Consider the following 18415-nt stretch of genomic DNA (forward strand, 5'->3'; position numbering starts at 1 on the left):
TGGTTCCCTGTAACTTGGCCTCTCGCAGTGAGGGAACCGCCAGGAGGCCCTCGGAGCTGGACCTCAGTGTCTGGGCAGAACGATGGGGGAGGAGACGCTCCTTCAGATATACTGGACCGAGGCCGTTTAGGGCTTTAAAGGTCAGCACCAACACTGCAAATGGAAGGAGCGTGGCCGTGGCAGTAGGGGCTCATCCACCAAAACATTGCCACAAAAAACAGGTGGAAAAGAAAGTACTTCTTCACACAGAGCGTAGTGTGGACTATGGAACTCACTTCCACAAGAGGCAGCAATAGCCATCAACTTGGATGGTTTAGGCAAATTAATGGAGAAGAGGGCTATCGAAAGCTACTAGCTCATAGAATATCTCATAGAATTGTAGAGTTGGAAGAGACCCATGGACAATCTAGTCCAACCCCCTGCAATTCAGGAATATACAGATGTCTCTTACCAGGGATCGAACCTGCAACCTTGGCGTTGCCAGCACCACACTCTAACCAACTGAGCTGTGATGGAATCCTCCTTCCTGGTTTCCCACAGGTATCTGGCCACTGTGAAAACAGGAGACTGGGCTAGATGGGCCATTGGAGCATCTCCACCCCCATTGTTCTGCCCGGACACTGAGATCCAGCTCTGAGGGCCTTCTGGCGGTTCCCTCCCTGCGAGAAGCCAAGATACAGGGAACGAGGCAGAAGGCCTTCTCGGTGGTGGCACCCGCCCTGTGGAACGCCCTCCCATCAGATGTCAAGGAAATAAACAACTATCTGACTTTTAGAAGACATCTGAAGGCAGCCCTGTTTAGGGAAGTTTTTAATGTTTAATAGGTTATTGTATTTTGGAGTGGCTGGGGAAACCCAGCCAGATGGGCGGGGTATAAATAATAAATTATTATAATTATAATAATAATAATAATTATTATTATTATTATTATTATTATTATTATTATTATTATTATTATCTTGTGTTCTTATCTTCACACATGTTACAAATCTCCTACCAAAAATAATGCACACGAATGTCCACACCAGTGTGTACATAAACAGCACCGATTCCGCAATAAACCTCTACGTCAGGAAGTAACTGTAGTTGGACTAGCTTTTTTAAAAGGGGGGGAGGGGCTTCTGCGTAACCCCAGGTTGTCCCCAAATTTCCCATAAAGCCAATTTTAAAACAAATGACAAACTTGAGCTTATTTGGTGTCTCCTCCTCAGGAAATTCATTCAGGAAATTTTAAGAGAAGCTGAGGGGGTTTAGACGAGGCTGGAGACACTGGTAATTTTCAATCTCAAGACTCCTTTGAGATGCAGGCGGCCCGCTAGAGGTTGCCGTGCAAGGGGAAGTGAAAGAGAATGATGAAAGGAGAATTTGGGGGCAAAGTGGACCTCAGGTGCATCCCAAGACTGTTTGGGATTCAATCACATAAAAGCAAATTCAGTTTGCACAAGTAAAGTTGATCTGCAGCTCTTGCACAAAAAACCTGCTCCCCTAAAAGTTCTGCCTTTTTTTTTTTTTTTGCAATGAGGAAAGTGACAGGAAAACGTGCTAGAAAGTTGGGAATAATACCTGCTTGGTGCAGCAGTATCTAACCTCCCTGCGAACGAGCCAGGATAAATGTTCAGTAAGAAGGTTGCCCAGAAGCAGCCCAGAATCATAGCTTTCCTGCGCTAAACAGACAAAGCGAGATCCTCCCATATCACAGCTGACAAAGGAATTGCTCTCTGCACGTGGGGAGGGTGGCAGCAAGCACAGCAGGGTGCCCTGTTCCCTCACCCCCCAGGGATCATTCCCACACTGTGACCGGGCAACCGACCCAGAGAGCCGTCCAGCAGGCAAACAAATTGAGACAGGCTTTGATTGATCCTTTGATTGAGGGAGGAACAAAGCGCACTCTGATTCTGCTCACAGCAAGCAAACAGCCTGCCCAGGAGCTGGGTCTCCCGGTTTGTCCAGGAAGTGGTGTTGGGGGATGAGTGTTCAGACCCCTGGGCTCTCACTTGTGGGGTGCCTCAGGGTTCCGTCCTCTCCCCCATGCTTTTTAATATCTATATGAAGCCGCTGGGAGAGATCATCAGGGGGTTTGGGTTGGGTGTTCATAAGAATGCGGATGATACCCAGCTCTACCACTCTTTTAGGTCAGAACCAGTGAAGGCGGTGAAGGTCCTGTGTGAGTGTCTGGAGGTGGTTGGAGGATGGATGGCGGCTAACAGATTGAGGTTGAATCCTGACAAGACAGAAGTACCGTTTTTGGGGGACAGGCGGGTGTGGAGGACTCCCTGATCTTAAATGGGGTAATTGTGCCCCTGAAGGACCAGGTGCGCAGCCTGGGAGACATTTTGGACTCACAGCTGTCCATGGAGGTGGAGGTCAATTCTATGTCCAGGGCAGCTGTCTACCAGCTCCATCTGGTACGCAGGATGAGACCCTACCTGCCCAACATACTGTCTCGCCAGAGTGGTGCATGCTCTGGTTATCTCCCGCTTGGACTACTGCAATGCGCTCTACGTGGGGCTACCTTTGAAGGTGACCCGGAAAATACAACTAATCCAGAACACGGCAGCTAGACTGGTGACTGGGAGTGGCCGCCGAGACCATATAACACCGGTCTTGAAAGACCTACATTGGCTCCCAGTATGTTTCCGAGCACAATTCAAAGTGTTGGTGCTGACCTTTAAAGCCCTAAATGGCCTCAGTCCTGTATACCTGAAGGAGTGTCTCCACCCCCATCATTCAGCCCCGACACTGAGATCCAGTGCCGAGGGCCTTCTGGTGGTTCCCTCCCTGTGAGAAGTGAGGTTACAGGGAACCAGACAGAGGGCCTTCTCGGTAGTGGCGCCCGCCCTGTGGAACGCCCTCCTATCAGATGTGAAAGAAATAAGCAGCTATCTTATCTTTAAAAGACATCTGAAGGCAGCCCTGTTTAGGAAATTTTTTAATATTTAATGCTGTATTGTTTTTAACACTCGATTGGGAGCCGCCCAGAGTGGCTGGGGAAACTCAGGCAGATGGGCAGGATATAAATAATCAAATTTTTATTATTATTATTATTATTATTACTATTATTATTATTATTATATAAGACCATAGATTCAGCTGCCCTGACAGGCTTAGCTTACCTTGGGAGGAGCTATGTGTGCGTGTGCACATTGCGTGGCCCCGGCCCCCTCAATAGCGGAGGCAAGCTGTTGTGCTTGGCGGTGGGTTGGACTAGATGACCCTTAGCGTCCCTTCCAACTCTACAATTCTGTGACTCTAGCCACAATATGTTCTACGTCCACAGCTGGAGGCAGCAATGCTTGCTTCTAAATACTGGTTTCTGGAAACTGCAGGAGGAGCAGACGCTCTTGTGTTCGAATCTTGCAGGCATCTTGCTGGCCCCTGTGAGAACAGGGTGCTAGACTAGATGGGGCCAGTGGCCGGATCCTGCAGGCCCCCTTTCTCTGGGGGCTGCCGAGTCCTACCACCCCAATCCTGACCTGGCGAAAATCTGTGATTTTCACAAAGATGCCAGACCCAAGCAAAGAGCTAAATGCCAAGTGAAGCCAGATGCAAAATTAAGCAGATGGGGCCCTCACCTGCGTGTGAACTGAGGCAGCCATAGCTGCAGCTGCCTCCCTCCATCCCCGGCGCTCTGACACGGCGGAGACCGTCTGCAATCAATTCTGCGCACACTTAGAGAACCTTCAAGTGCTTCAAGAGGGCGAGAGAAGTACGATGTTTAGAAAAGGCACCCAGAAATGGAAGGGGCATGTGGGCTTTGCTCCTGCTCTCATAATACCACAGCTTGCGGCCATTCGATGACGCTTAATGCTGGAATATTTGAGGCACAGGAAAGAAAGCGAATAGCTTTTAAACTACAGTCGTACCTTGGTTTTCGAACAGCTTCGTTCTCAAACGTTTTGACTCCTGAACGCTGCAAACCTGGAAGTGACTGTTCCAGTTTGCAAACTATTTTTGGAAGCCGAACGTCCGATGGGTGAAATATACTCGGAGTCGAGAGTGGTTTTCATGCTCTTTATTCAGCTCATAGTGGTGAGGAGGAATGAAAGTTCCCCCAAAATATCTGCTTTATATACATTATTTACACAATGGGCCCCACGTGATTGGCTAATTCCAGGATTCTCCTGTAGGCCAATCAGGTTGTGGATTCACTTCCACCTGGAGCTGGATTGGGTGGCTCCTGTGGACCAATCATACTGCTGCATTCTGAATCCTATTGTTCTAGGACCAATCAGACTGCTGCATTTTTGGATCCTGCATTTTTGGAGTTTCCTGCAGCCAATCAGAAGCCGTGCTTTGGTTTCTGAATGTTTTGGAAGTCGAACCGACTTCTGGAACGGATTCTGTTCGACTTCCAAGGTACAACTGTAGTAAATTCACTCCCACAAGAAGCAATGGTCCCAGCCCAACTTGGGTGGATCAGACAGATTCTTAGACTGTTCTCCTTCTGGGCATCCCATAGGGATCTGGTTGGCTACTGGAAGAACAGGGTGCATTTGGCCTGATCCACAAGGTCCCTTCTTATGTCCTTAAACCCAGGGGTGGGAAGAAGGAATCATAGAATCATAGAGTTGGAAGAGACCACAAGGGCCATCGAGTCCAACCCCCTGCCAAGCAGGAAACACCATCAGAGCACTCCTGACATATGGTTGTCAAGCCTCTGCTTAAAGACCTCCAAAGAAGGAGACTCCACCACACTCCTTGGCAGCAAATTCCACTGTCGAACAGCTCTTACTGTCAGGAAGTTCTTCCTAATGTTTAGGTGGAATCTTCTTTCTTGTAGTTTGGATCCATTGCTCCGTGTCCGCTTCTCTGGAGCAGCAGAAAACAACCTTTCTCCCTCCTCTATGTGACATCCTTTTATATATTTGAACATGGCTATCATATCACTCCTTAACCTCCTCTTCTCCAGGCTAAACATGCCCAGCTCCCTTAGCCGTTCCTCATAAGGCATCGTTTCCAGGCCTTTGACCATTTTGGTTGCCCTCCTCTGGACATGTTCCAGTTTGTCAGTGTCCTTCTTGAACTGTGGTGCCCAGAACTGGACACAGTACTTCAGGTGAGGTCTGACCAGAGCAGAATACAGTGGCACTATTACTTCCCTTGATCTAGATGCTATACTCCTATTGATGCAGCCCAGAATTGCATTGGCTTTTTTAGCTGCCGCGTCACACTGTTGGCTCATGTCAAGTTTGTGGTCAACCAAGACTCCTAGATCCTTTTCACATGTACTGCTCTCAAGCCAGGTGTCACCCATCTTGTATTTGTGCCTCTCATTTTTTTTTGCCCAAGTGCAATACTTTATATTTCTCCCTGTTAAAATTCATCTTGTTTGTTTTGGCCCAGTTCTCTAATCTGTCAAGGTCATTTTGAAGTGTGATCCTGTCCTCTGGGATGTTAGCCACCCCTCCCAGTTTGGTGTCATCTGCAAATTTGATCAGGATGCCCTTGAGTCCATCATCCAAGTCGTTGATAAAGATGTTGAATAAGACCGTTGAATAAGAGTGATTAGTGGGGTGCCAAGACAGAACCCTGTGGCACCCCACTAATCACTCTTCTCCAGGATGAAGAGGAACCATTGATGAGCACCCTTTGGGTTCGGTCAGTCAGCCAGTTACAAATCCACTGAGTGGTAGCATAGTCAAGACCGCATTTTACCAGCTTCTTTACAAGAATATCATGGGGCACCTTGTCAAATGCCTTGCTGAAATCAAGGTAGGCTATATCCACTGCGTTCCCTTCATCTACCAGGCTTGTAATTCTGTCAAAAAACGAGATCAGGTTAGTCTGACATGACTTATTTTTCAGAAATCCATGCTGACTATTGGTGATCACAGCATTCCTTTCTAGGTGCTCACAGACAGTTTGCTTAATGATCTGCTCCAGAATCTTCCCTGGTATTGATGTCAGACTGACTGGGCGGTAATTATTTGGGTCCTCTCTTTTCCCCTTTTTGAAAATAGGGACAACATTTGCCCTCCTCCAGTCCGCCGGGACTTCGCCTGTTCTCCAGGAATTCTCAAAGATGACTGCCAGTGGTTCTGAGATCACATCTGCCAGTTCTTTTAATACTCTTAGATGCAGTTCATCAGGCCCTGGAGACTTGAATACATCTAGACTAGCCAAGTATTCTTGTACTATCTCCTTAGTTATTCTGGGCTGTGTTTCCTCTGCTGATTCATTTGCTCCAAATTCTTCAGGTCGGGCATTCAAGATCTTCTCATCTTGTTCAAGATCTTCTGATAGATCTCTGGATGGTTTGCAGAAGATTGGCAAGGGCTTCTGACTTCCGGTGGTTTAACAATAGCAAGACCAAAACTATTTTATCCTCCTAAATTAAGCTGATGAAATGAAGATAACTGGGAGCAGGGATAGTCATGAAGTTGGTTAAAAGCAAGCTCAGAACTGAACAGTTCTGCACAGGGAAGATCTCACAAATGGCCCGTGATACTGATCTCTCCATAATATTTTAACCTCAAACTATCTTTCTTACACCCAGGTAAGCTGGTGTAGGATTGGCCTCATCCCCTCAGAGAGTAGGAGAAGCGAGAGGGAGGGATGAGGGGTGATTCAGGTCCTCTCTCCACAGAGGATGAACTCCTGTGAAGTTTTCTGAACCAGAACAAAGCAGCCGCAAAGTGAAGAACTTTGAACAGCTATGTACAGCCAATGAACAATGAATGAACAGGTATAGTGTCAAACTGCATCCCTAACTAGGTGTTGACTTTTGTATGAATGAACCTCAAACTCAGATCAGGTACTGGAAGCAAATTCCTAAGCTTAGAGAACAGGAATTCTTTAAACAGCTTGGATGCGCTCTTAGTTTAGCCTCTCCGAACTGGGTGCTCTCCAGATGTTTTGGACTTCAGCTCCCATCACCCAGCAGAAACATCTGGAGTGCACACTTTGGAGAAGGCTGACATAGTTCCCTTGCTTGCACCTCAATCCTAAATACCCATTTATTTGGCAAAGTCCCTTTAAATTTGGTAGAACATTTCTCTCTATATAAGAAAAACGTAAGAATGTCATCACACGGCACTCCACTGGAGGATCTGTTGTCTCACATCACAATCCTGGATTTGCAGGAAGCCACAGCACAGCTCCCATTGAAGGATTTGTCCTGCCTTATTACAATCCTTGATTCGCAAGAAGTCCGGTTGGAATAGGGGAGAAAATGTGAAGGCAAGTTGCACAACAGCAGTGCCCATGGCATGGCGGCAGGATGACAGAAACACTGAGGGGGAGACAGTGGTTTAAAACAATGGCAAAAGTTTGAGTAAAGCAGGAATGGAGGAAACTGAGTGGAAAAGTTTGAGTAAAGCAGGAATGGAGAAAACTGAGTGGAAAATTGTGGTTTCAAACAATGGCAGAAGTTTGAGTAAAGCACTACAGAATACTTTACTCAAATATTCTGTAGTGCTTTACTCAAACCTCTGCCATTGTTTGTACTATGGAATACCCCTTCATGGATCACAGCCTTGCCATGGAAAAGGGGCTTGAATAACTCAAAGAAGCTATGAGCTATGCCATGCAGGGCCAACCCAAGATGGACAGATCATAGTGGAGAGTTTTGACCAAATGTGATCCACCTGGAGCAGGAACCGGCAAGCCACTCCAGTATCCCCGTCAAGAAAACTCCATGGACAAAGACAACAGGCATATAAAAGTTATGACACTGGAAGATGAGCCCCTCAGGTCGGAAGGCGTCCAACATGCTACTGGGGAAGAGCGGAGGACAAGTACAAGTAGATTCAGAGCTGATGAAGCGGCTGGGCCAAAGCCGAAAGGTCGCTCAGTTGTGGATATGCCTGGAAGCGAAAGGAAAGTCCAATGCTGTAAAGAAAAATATTGCATAGGAACCTGGCATGTAAGAACCATGAACTTTGGTAAGTTGGATGTGGTCAAAAATGAGATGGCAAGATGGTGCTGGAAGAGACTCTTGAGAGTCCCATGGACTGCAAGAAGATCAAACCTCTCTATTCTGAAGGAAATCAGCCCTGAGTGCTCACTGGAAGGACAGATCCTGAAGCTGAGGCTCCAATACTTTGGCCACCTCATGAGAAGAGAAGACTCCCTGGAAAAGACCCTGATTTTGGGAAAGATGGAGGGCACAAGGAGAAGGGGATGACAGAGGACGAGATGGTTGGACAGTGTTCTTGAAGCTCGAGTTTGACCAAACTGCGGGAGGCAGTGGAAGACAGGAGTGCCTGGCGAGCTCTGGTCCAGGGGGTCACAAAGAGTCGGACATGACTAAATGACTAAACAACAACAATAACTATGGAATATTTGAGGGCTCTGCATCCTTTATCTCTCTCACACGAGGCAGCTGAAGAATAGAAGAGGGAGACATCTGAATATTTTTTATTTTATTTTATTTTATTTTATTTTATTTTATATAAAACGCATGCACATACATCAATCCCCGATTAGAGCCAAAGGAAGCTTTGGCAGCACACAATCAGCATCACCACCAAAAACATTTATGACCCTGGAGGTCAACTTTGGGAGAAATTTCCTATCCCACCACTAAAGGGTGTCAGTACCACAACAAAACACCTCAAAGTCATTTGTGGAGATACAACTGGACTGTTTTAAAAGCTCTCCTGTGAATGTGACAGAGAAATACAATTACCAGTCTTCTAGTAGAGAAGGGGCCACCTCATCTCTAGGTATGGCTAAGAGAGTGTCAGGAGTGCGTGCAGGAGCCAGGCCCTGTGACCAGTAAGGCTTCGCAGGACTGGGGCCTTCCTAAGTTTGTTCTGAAGAGGCAAGGCGCGGTCACACAGGTGAGGCCGATTGGTAACTCACAGCACCTGGTGGCAAGAGCCAGAAGGGATGGAAGGTCAGCATTTCCCTTCGGCTCTTTGCCACAGCAACATGTTTCCTGCCTTGCTGCGTTTGGCTTCTTGCTTCCTGATCCTCGGACCCTTGACTTTGTGACTCCTTGCTTCTGGACCCTCGGACCCTTGACTTCGTGACTCCCCACTTCTTGACCCTTGGACCCTTGGCTTCTGGACTCTCGTTCCTGCTCCCACCCTGCCTTCTTGCCCCCGGTCCCGACGTCCTCAGCCCGGACTTCGATCGCCCTTATACCGGACCGTGACAGAGAGACTCACTGTCTGAAACCCTGGAGAGCCATTGTAAGTCAGCACAAACCATACTGAGCTAGATGAACCAAATGCCTGACTCTACCCAAGGCAGATTCCATTGTCCAAACATGGCTGGCCACTAACCTGGAGCATGCTGGGAAGTTTCAGCAACTGCTCAATCTGGGTGCAGGAGAATGCTGGCGTTCAGTTTCTGAAAAAGGAAAAAACACAATGTCAGATCATGTTTAACTTTGGGTTATTTTTGTTTCTTTTGCCTTGCAGGCACCATCGCTGGTTTGCCTTAATTGTTCTCTGGCATAGTTCAATACCCTTTTAAAGCCATCATGGTCATCACCGCATCTTGTGGGAGTTTAACTATGCGCTGTGTGAAGGACGACTTTCATTCGTCTGCCTTGAACCATCCAACATTCAAAGCACCATGGCTTTCCCCCATGAGAAGTTGTGAGGAGCCCCTAACCCAGAATGGCTTAACCGATCACTCTTCCAAGAAAACTCTGGGAGTTGTAGTTCTGTGAGGGGAATGGGGGTCTCCTAAAAAACCTCAGCAACTTAAACTACAAGTCCCGGGATTCTTTGAGGAAGCCGTAACTCTTTAAAGTGGTTCGATACTGCTTTAAATAGTACGGATGCAGACAGAGTCTGGTCTAAGTCCTGATTGCAAGGGCAGAAAGGTTGCTTGAGAGATTCTTTCTCCTACATACACAGAGCATGTTCTGAGGGGTTTGTTTCCTCTGAACGCCATACCCCAATCCCTGTACTCACGGGCCTTGCTAAAAATAATTTTCGAAACACTCCTCCGTTTTAACCCTGCCCTTACATAATTTTCGCAGCATCTAATATCTACTGCTGGAGGCGACGAGTGAACCACTTTAAAACAATTTGCTGAACATTTTCCTGGCAGTGATTTTGGGAGGGCGAGCGGCCCAATAAATAACACAGGCACTGGGTCAATAATGCAGGAAGGGAGCCAAATCTGTGTTGGGTTTGCCACTGTAGCAGAATGAACACAGGGAACACAGAGAATCAATACCTCCCCAAACCTCTTACACTGAGGAAGCACCTCACAAGCAGGACTGTGAGGTGAGTGAGGCTGAGAGACTTCAGAGAAGTGTGACTAGCCCAAGGACACCCAGCAGCTGCATGTGGAGGAGCAGGGAAGCGAACCTGGTTCACCGGATTACGAGTCCACCGCTCTTAACCACTACACCACACTGGCTTGAAGCTCCCAATGCTTCCTTAGAAATCCGGCCCTTTTCTGTCCCATACCTGACATCAAGCATGGCACAGGTGGGTGTAGCTTCCTAAAAATGGCCTGGCAAGAAAAATGAAGACACCTGGGCAGACCGTGTTGGGTACAGGCTCAGTAGCAAACACAGTGCTCAGGAGTGACGATGCAGGAGTTCAGGAGCAGACCAAGATGCTCAGGACTGGACGGAAGCATCAACAATGTCCCAACAAAAACAACCCCTCCATGTGGCCAGCAGCTGTGCAACTCACCTGACCTCACCTGAATCACTGCAGCACACTGAGACAGCGAGAGAAAGGGGCACAGCAGCAGGGAGGTGCAAACACTCCGGCAGGAGTGCTGAATTTTCCCCGCCGTTGCATTTGCACCATGTCAGCCTTGCTGCCACCGGGTCCCTCCTCCCCTCTCTCCTGATGTTGCAGCAACTCAACCGAATGGAGATTCGGTGAGCAGCACAGCCCTGAGACGCCACTCTGTGTGTCCATGTGGCAACAACTTTGCATGCTCACCGACGCAAATCCGGCCGTTTCCTCTGTGCAAAAGGAAAAGAGTTTATCTTTCGCCTGAGGCACCCACTTTCCCAGGAATAAAATAAAATGCAGCCCTGGTTGAAGACACCTCAGAGATAAGGTGCCAACATTTCTGGGGATGTATCTCAGGAAAAGGGATGCAGGTGGCACTGTGGGTTAAACCACAGAGCCTAGGACTTGCCGATCAGAAGGTTGGCGGTTCGAATCCCCACGACGGGGTGAGCTCCCGTTGCTCGGTCCCTGCTCCTGTCCACCTAGCAGTACGAAAGCACGTCAAAGTGCAAATAGATAAATAGGTACCGCTCCGGCAGGAAGGTGAACGGCGTTTCTGTGCACTGCTCTGGTTCGCCAGAAGCGGCTTAGTCCTGCTGGCCACATGACCCGGAAGCTGTACGCTGGCTCCCTCAGCCAATAAAGCGAGATGAGCGCTGCAACCCCAGAGTCGGCCACGACTGGACCTAATGGTCAGGGGTCCCTTTACCCTTTACCTATCTCAGGAAATGCGACAGGTACAGCTGCCTCTTTCCTCATATCGTGTGCTCATCTTGTTGAAGTAAAAACATCGCCCTCTTAATGCAATCTAATTTTTCTCCACTCTCCTCTGCATCAGTATGTTGGGCGTTGTTCGTATTTTGTATTTAATAATAATAATAATAATAAAATTTCTTCCCTCACCCCCAGAGAGTGTTTTCTGATTACACTCCAGAGGCCACCAACCCATAAATTCACCCCTGGCTTCTCAACAGCACACAGGCAGACCTTGACAGTGGCTGTTTTCTCTGTAGATTGAGATTTTCTATACAGAGCAAAGGTTTATCATTGTTTTAAGAGCTCCAGAACAGGGCAATGTCCAGTTCTTCCACCACAAATCCCTCAAACATTGCTTTGTGGGATGTCTGCCTTCCTCCAAGCTCTTACTGAGTCCATCACAACTCCCATCTACACAGCAAACGAAGCAGTGAGCTCTAACCACAGGCCAGAGAAGTTTTCTCCCTGCCATGAAATCTATGCGCAAAACATGCAGCATGACTTTCTGTCGCCCTCTGTTGGTTTCTTGTGGCAGCTCCCAGACAGAGGCATTTATCCCCATTCACACACACACTCTGAAAATACTCCTCTCTAGCCGTTGCTGATTTCACAGCCCATGAAAACTAGTTTTTTGCATAAAAAGTAGGCGATGCTCATGTTAGAAATACGTAGTTTTTTCCTTCCTTTTGCTTTCTAGAGAAAGCAAGCAGCCTCTCTGCTGCAGCCATCAGCGTTATTGTTCTGCATCCCCCATAACGGAGAACAAACGTCCTGCCAAAATTAAGGGCAGGATAAATAAACCATCCTCTCTGTACCATCGCACAGCACAGTGTTGAACTATGGAAGTCACTCTCACAAGACGCAGGGCTGATGGCTGCCAACTTGGGGGGCAGCATCAAAGGAGGGCAAGGCAGATCAATGGAGGGAAAAGCTGTGTTTCACTCAGGCTCTGCTTGTGAACTGCCTACAGTGGAACCTCGGGTTAAGTACTTAATTTGTTCCGGAGGTCCATACTTAACCTGAAACTGTTCTTAACCTGAAGCTGAAGCACCACTTTAGCTAATGGGGCCTCCCGCTGCTGCCACACCGCTGGAGCATGATTTCTGTTCTCATCCTGAAGCAAAGTTCTTAACCTGAAGCATTATTTCGGGGTTAGTGGAATCTGTAACCTGAAACGTATGTAACCTGAAGCGTATGTAACCTGAGGTACCACTGTATTGGGGTATCTATTCTCCTGTGAGAACGGGAGGCTGGACTGTATGGACCACTGGCCTGACCCAGCAGGCTGCTCTTATCACAGAAGGATCATAGAATCATCAAGTCAGAAGGGACCACAAGGGTCATCCAACTCAACCCCCTGCAGTGAGGGAATCTTTTGCCCCACATGGGGCTCGAACCCATGACTCATGCTCTACTGATTGAGCTATCATGTTCTTATCAAAAGTCGTGCTGCAGACGAAGGCAAGGAAAAGTGAGGGTTTCCCCTCCAAAATAACTACTCCGTCTTTCCCTTGCAGAATATTAGCATTTCTATTTATATGGGGTCAGCTATGTGCTGGTAGGGACGCGGGTGGCGCTATGGGTTAAACCACAGAGCCTAGGACTTGCCGATCAGAAGGTTGGCGGTTCGAATCCCCGTGACAGGGTCAGCTCCCGTTGCTTGGTCCCTGCTCCTGCCAACCTAGCAGCTCAAAAGGACGTCAAAATGCAAGTAGATAAATAGGTACCACTGTGGCGGGAAGGTAAATGGTGTTTCTGTGCGCTGCTCTGGTTCGCCAGAAGCGGCTTAGTCCTGCTGGCCACATGACCCGGAAGCTGTACGCCGGCTCCCTCGGCCAATAAAGCGAGATGAGCGCCGCAACCCCAGAGTCGGCCATGACTGGACCTAATGGTCAGGGGTCCCTTTACCTTTACCTTGTGCTGGTAGGGGGCTTACTCTTAGGCCCCATCCGCGCCATGTTTTTAAAGTGGTGTCGTACCACTTTAAACTGACATGACTTCTCCCCCCCCCCAAATAATAATAATTCTGGGAACTGTAGTTTAAGGGTGCGGAGAGTTGTTAGGAGACCTCCATCTTGCCTCAGAGAGCGACAATTTCCAGAATGGTTGAACAATCAATCCCTCTTCCCAGGGAATTGTAGCGCTGTGAGGGGAACAGGGGTCAGCAGCGCCCTTAACAAACTTCAGCTCCCAGGATTATTTTGAGGAAGCCGTGACTGTTTAAAGTGATATCACAGTGCTTTAAGTGCATGGCGCAGATGTGGCTAAAATTAAAAGATATAGAGTTAAGATAAACGAAAGAGGGTAAGGATTTGCTGATTTGATTATTTAAATGGGAATACAAAAAGGGGAGGTGTGAGGAGGCCAAGGAAACAAGCTAATGAGTTTAAAGTTACAAAAAACGGATTTGTTTTTAATTCTTTTTTATCTATTTATTTTTATTCTTCTTTTTTCTTTTTTATGTATTTTTGGATGCTCTCGTTTTTGTATCTTTTTCTTTCTATATGACTTTTTTTCTATTTTGTAAACCTATGTTTTTGTAAAACCTCAATAAATATCTTTTTAAAAAATAAAATAAAATTAAACACAGTGGAAACAGAGAGAAGGGTACAGCAATGGGAAAGGGGATAAACAGGGAAATAATATACATTTGTTTCAGTTACACGGACTAATTAATACGTGCGGTTACAGAAGGCATAACTACAGAAACAGGCTGAGAAGTTGCTAACTCTAATGGGTTTGTGGAGGGTGTACGTGAACACGCGACACACAGCATAGATCTAAATCCTATACATCATCATACACACAGTTCACACTTCTTCTTGTTATATACCGGTATTTATTTGCACTCCACCTTTTCCCCTGACAGGGATCCAACGCACCTTATAGATAAAAACAACAACTGAAAACAGTTTTAAAAATGAACGTTGATAGAGCTAAAACTGCGTGTGTGTGTGTAGTTTTAGCTCTATCAATGTTCATATAGATATAGATATTCTCACACACTTAAAACATCACCCACACATTTTGGATATGCTGTGGTCATCTGCAAATCACATATTACACATTAACAGTTTCATATATCATACTAGAGGTTCATCTATGGCAGCATACACCGTCCATGCATCTAAATTCATTAAATATTACACGTGCACTAAATTTTCCTATCATGGATGTGCATGCCTTAATCGAGTGCGCATTTGACCCACGCATACACACACAGAAGGATGCTCTCAAACATAGTGGCTGGCCATCCTCCCCCCTCCATCTCACGTTTCCTTTATTGTACCCAATGAGCACCATCCAGATATGCAGCCCCAGCCCCTCCTGTTCACTCAGACCCGAATCTCCCTGTGTCCCAGGAGAGCGCGCCAGCCTCGGGCACCTGGAAGAAGCCCCTTGGTTTCAAAGGAGATCGCTAAGCGAAGGCTTAACTCTCTTCAACATCTCTCTCTCTCTCTCTCTCTCTCTCTCTCTCTCTCTCTCTCTCTCTCTCTCTCACACACACACACACACACACACACACACCCATTGCGCGATGCACGCGCGGCTACACAAAGGATGCTCTGCGCTGCCCTATCACTTCCAGCTCGCCTCCCGCCCCCTTCTCAAGCTGGGCTCGGTTTCCCTAGCCAGAATTTCACGGAGGGGAAAACCACGCGCTCAGACGTGCTAGGGGGATCCTTTCTCGCGTGGACCACCACCCTGTCCTTCCACCGTCTCCATCCCGTTCCGGACGCATCTCAGCGAAAGAGCATGTGCTTTGCACGCTAGTACAATTCCGGGTTCAATCCTCGGTGGCGTCTCCATGTAGGGCTAAGCGTGCCCGCCGCCACCCCTCCTGCCAGTCAGTGTCGACACCACTGAACTGTTGGGTCGATGGTCTGACTCAGCACGAGGCGGCTTCCTCTGTTGCTGAGAAAGATCGGTCCACTCACCTCTTTGGTCCTCTGCTGACGGTCCTTTCTCCAGAGAGCATCCCGGGATTAGCGGCAGGAAGAGGGGCGCGTGTGCGCGTGTCAGGGGGGAGCGTTGCTGCGCAGGGAAACCCACTGGTGCGAGAGAGAGAGAGAGGGGAGGATTTTCAGTCTAGCAGTAGCTCAGCTGTAGATTTCGCCAGGCGAGGCGACAGGCTCGCTAACCTTCCACCGCGAAACAGCAAGGCGCAACTGCGCAAAAGTGCAAAGCAATCCAAACTTTGCGCTCTTCGGATGCGTCTTTCACCTGGAGCCTAACAGCGCCGGCCAATCGTCCTGCGGGGTGGGACTACGGAAAGGGTGGATCTACAGATCCACGGATCCTGAGCTGAAGATCTGAAGAGGGGGCGGAGGAGCTAGACTTGGAGACAGCACTTCCCTCCCCCAAACCGATGAGGGGGTTGTTTTGCTTTCTGTCCGAGCAAAATATTTGAGCTGATTAATTACTGGGAAAGTGGGGATTTTCCTTCGTTCTAACCTTGATCCCTTTTGAATCTATGGAAAGCACGTGTCTGAGAGCGGAGGGAGGAGGTGCGAGCAGCTATCCGTTTTCCCTGCCTGTACCCCCCAACCCGGGTTAAAGTTTTCAGAGTTTTGCCCTTATAAAGTCTTAGCTGCAAGGAGACGTTTCTAGGCATTTCTGGGTTTTCCTCCCCTCCCTTTCTAAGCAAAGGAGACGCATCTAATGTCTGGCAGGATTTATTTGCACCGAAGAAATCGCTCAAGATGAGCATTCGCTCTCCTGGGAGGGGCTACTAAAAAAAAAGCGATTGCAGCTGGGTTAGATGATAGGGGTAGCAAAACGGAAGAACCACAACCTGGGCAGGTAACAACAGGTGCTTCCCCAGGGACTCCTCGCAGTAACAGATTCCACTCCGTGAAAGAGAGCTAGGCTTTCAAACTATTGGGGCTGCCTTTAGAAACATCCTAGAAACATTAGGATCTCAGCTGTGTTCTTAACTAGAAGGGGGCATTTTGATCCTGTTGTTGTTTATTGATTTCACACATCGCTGTACAGTGGTACCTTGGGTTAAGTACTTAATTCGTTCCGGAGGTCCGTACTTAACCTGAAACTGTTCTTAACCTGAAGCACCACTTTAGCTAATGGGGCCTCCTGCTGCCGCCGCGCCGCCAGAGCCCAATTTCTGTTCTTATCCTGAAGCAAAGTTCTTAACCTGAAGCACTATTACTGGGTTAGCGGAGTGTGTAACCTGAAGCGTATGTAACCTGAGGTACCACTGTATACAGAAAGTCTCAAAGTGGCACTGTGGTCTAAACCACAGAGCCGAGGGCTTGCCAATTGGAAGGTCAGCGGTTCGAATCCCCACGACAGGGTGAGCTCCCGTTGCTCAGTCCTTGCTCCTGCCAACCTAGCAGTTCAAAAGCACGTCAAGTGCAAGTAGATAAATAGGTACCACTCTGGCAGGAAGATAGACGATGTTTCCGTGTGCTGCTCTGGTTCGCCAGAAGTGGCTTAGTCATGCTGGCCACATGACCTGGAAAAACTGCAGACAAACACCGGCTCCCTTGGCCAGTAAAGCGAGATGAGCGTGTAACCCCAGAGTCGTCCGCGACTGGACCTAATGGTCAGGGGTACTGTTATGTACTGAGTTGAATAGGATCCAAACTGCAGCAGTCTGATTGGTCCTAGAACAATAGGATCCAAAAGGCAGCAGTCTGATTGGTCCTAGAACAATAGGATTCAGAATGCAGCAGTCTGATTGGTCCTAGAACAATGCAGCAGTATGATTGGTTGGCAGGAACCACCCAATCATGCTCCAGATAGAAGTGAATCCACAACCTGATTGGCTTACAGTAGAATTCCGGAATTAGCCAATCACGTGCAGCCCATTGTGTAAATAATGTATATAAAGCAGATACCTTGAGGGGACTTTAATTCATTCCTCCTCACCACTATGAGCTGAATAAAGAGCATGAAATCAGTTTGCGACTCTGAGTATATTTCAGGTACCTTTACCTTTTACCTTTAAAATGCAAAATCAGGCAGAATAGATTAAAAAGCAAAGAACAGAACACAAGGAACAAAATTCCCTAAAGTGCAAAGATGCTGTAAGAAAGGACCATCACAACAAGAGGTGCATAAATAGCTTGCTGAGGGAGGCACACAAGGCTAGCCACTAGGCTGGGTGATTGTTGCCCATCAGGAGAGGGAGAGCTTGAGGTGGCAGAGAAGTCAGTGCAGTGCACTAGCAGAGAGCCCATCTGGCACTCCTAATTCGTTTGCACTACCCAGCCTCTGGGCTGCCTGGAGAGCAGCTTCTGATAAGAAAGGTGCCACCCCAGAGGCTGAAACCATACCAAAGTGTGAATCAAAATGAGCAAGTCAAAGCCTGGCTGAGCTGGAATGTCTTAGCCAAAGCGGGCAAGGATGGCATCATTCTGTGTCCAGGGGAGCTGTTTATTAGCTCCATCTGGTACGCAGGCTGAGACCCTACCTGCCCACGGACTGTCTCACCAGAGTGGTGCATGCTCTGGTTATCTCTCGCTACTGCAATGTGCTCTACATGGGGCTACCTTTGAAGGTGACCCGGAAACTACAACTAATCCAGAATGCGGCAGCTAGACTGGGGACTGGGAGCGGCTGCCGAGACCACATAACACCGGTCTTGAAAGACCTACACTGGTTCCCAGTACGTTTCCGAGCACAATTCAAAGTGTTGGTGTTGACCTTTAAAGCCCTAAACGGCCTCCGTCCAGCATACCTGAAGGAGCGTCTCCACCCCCATCGTTCTGCCCTGACACTGAGATCCAGCGCCGAGGGCCTTCTGGCGGTTCCCTCACTGCGAGAAGCCAAGTTACAGGGAACCAGGCAGAGGGCCTTCTCGGTGGTGGCACCCACCCTGTGGAACGCCCTCCCACCAGATGTCAAAGAGAAAAATAACTACCAAACTTTTAGAAGACATCTGAAGGCAGCCCTGTTTAGGTAAGCTTTTAATGTTTAATAGGTTATTGTATTTTAGTGTTTTGTTGGAAGCTGCCCAGAGTGGCTGAGGGGACCCAGCTAGA

General features: G+C 48.0%; 1 protein-coding gene across 1 annotated transcript in view; it reads right to left on the reverse strand.

Annotated features, from left to right (window-relative positions):
- Positions 1 to 15630, reverse strand: part of GJC2 (gap junction protein gamma 2) — a 93310-nt gene extending 77680 nt beyond the window's left edge. Inside the window, exons 1-2 of the mRNA XM_083579935.1 lie at positions 15350 to 15630; positions 9231 to 9297 (exon numbers count right to left, since the gene is read on the reverse strand). The gene's annotated coding sequence lies outside the window, so the exon portion shown is untranslated. The remainder of the gene's footprint in view (positions 1 to 9230; positions 9298 to 15349) is intronic.
- Positions 15631 to 18415: the final 2785 nt, after the last annotated feature.

The sequence above is a fragment of the Podarcis filfolensis genome (assembly GCF_964270895.1).
Source record: "Podarcis filfolensis genome assembly, chromosome: 12".
NCBI classification, from domain to species: Eukaryota; Metazoa; Chordata; class Lepidosauria; order Squamata; family Lacertidae; genus Podarcis; species Podarcis filfolensis.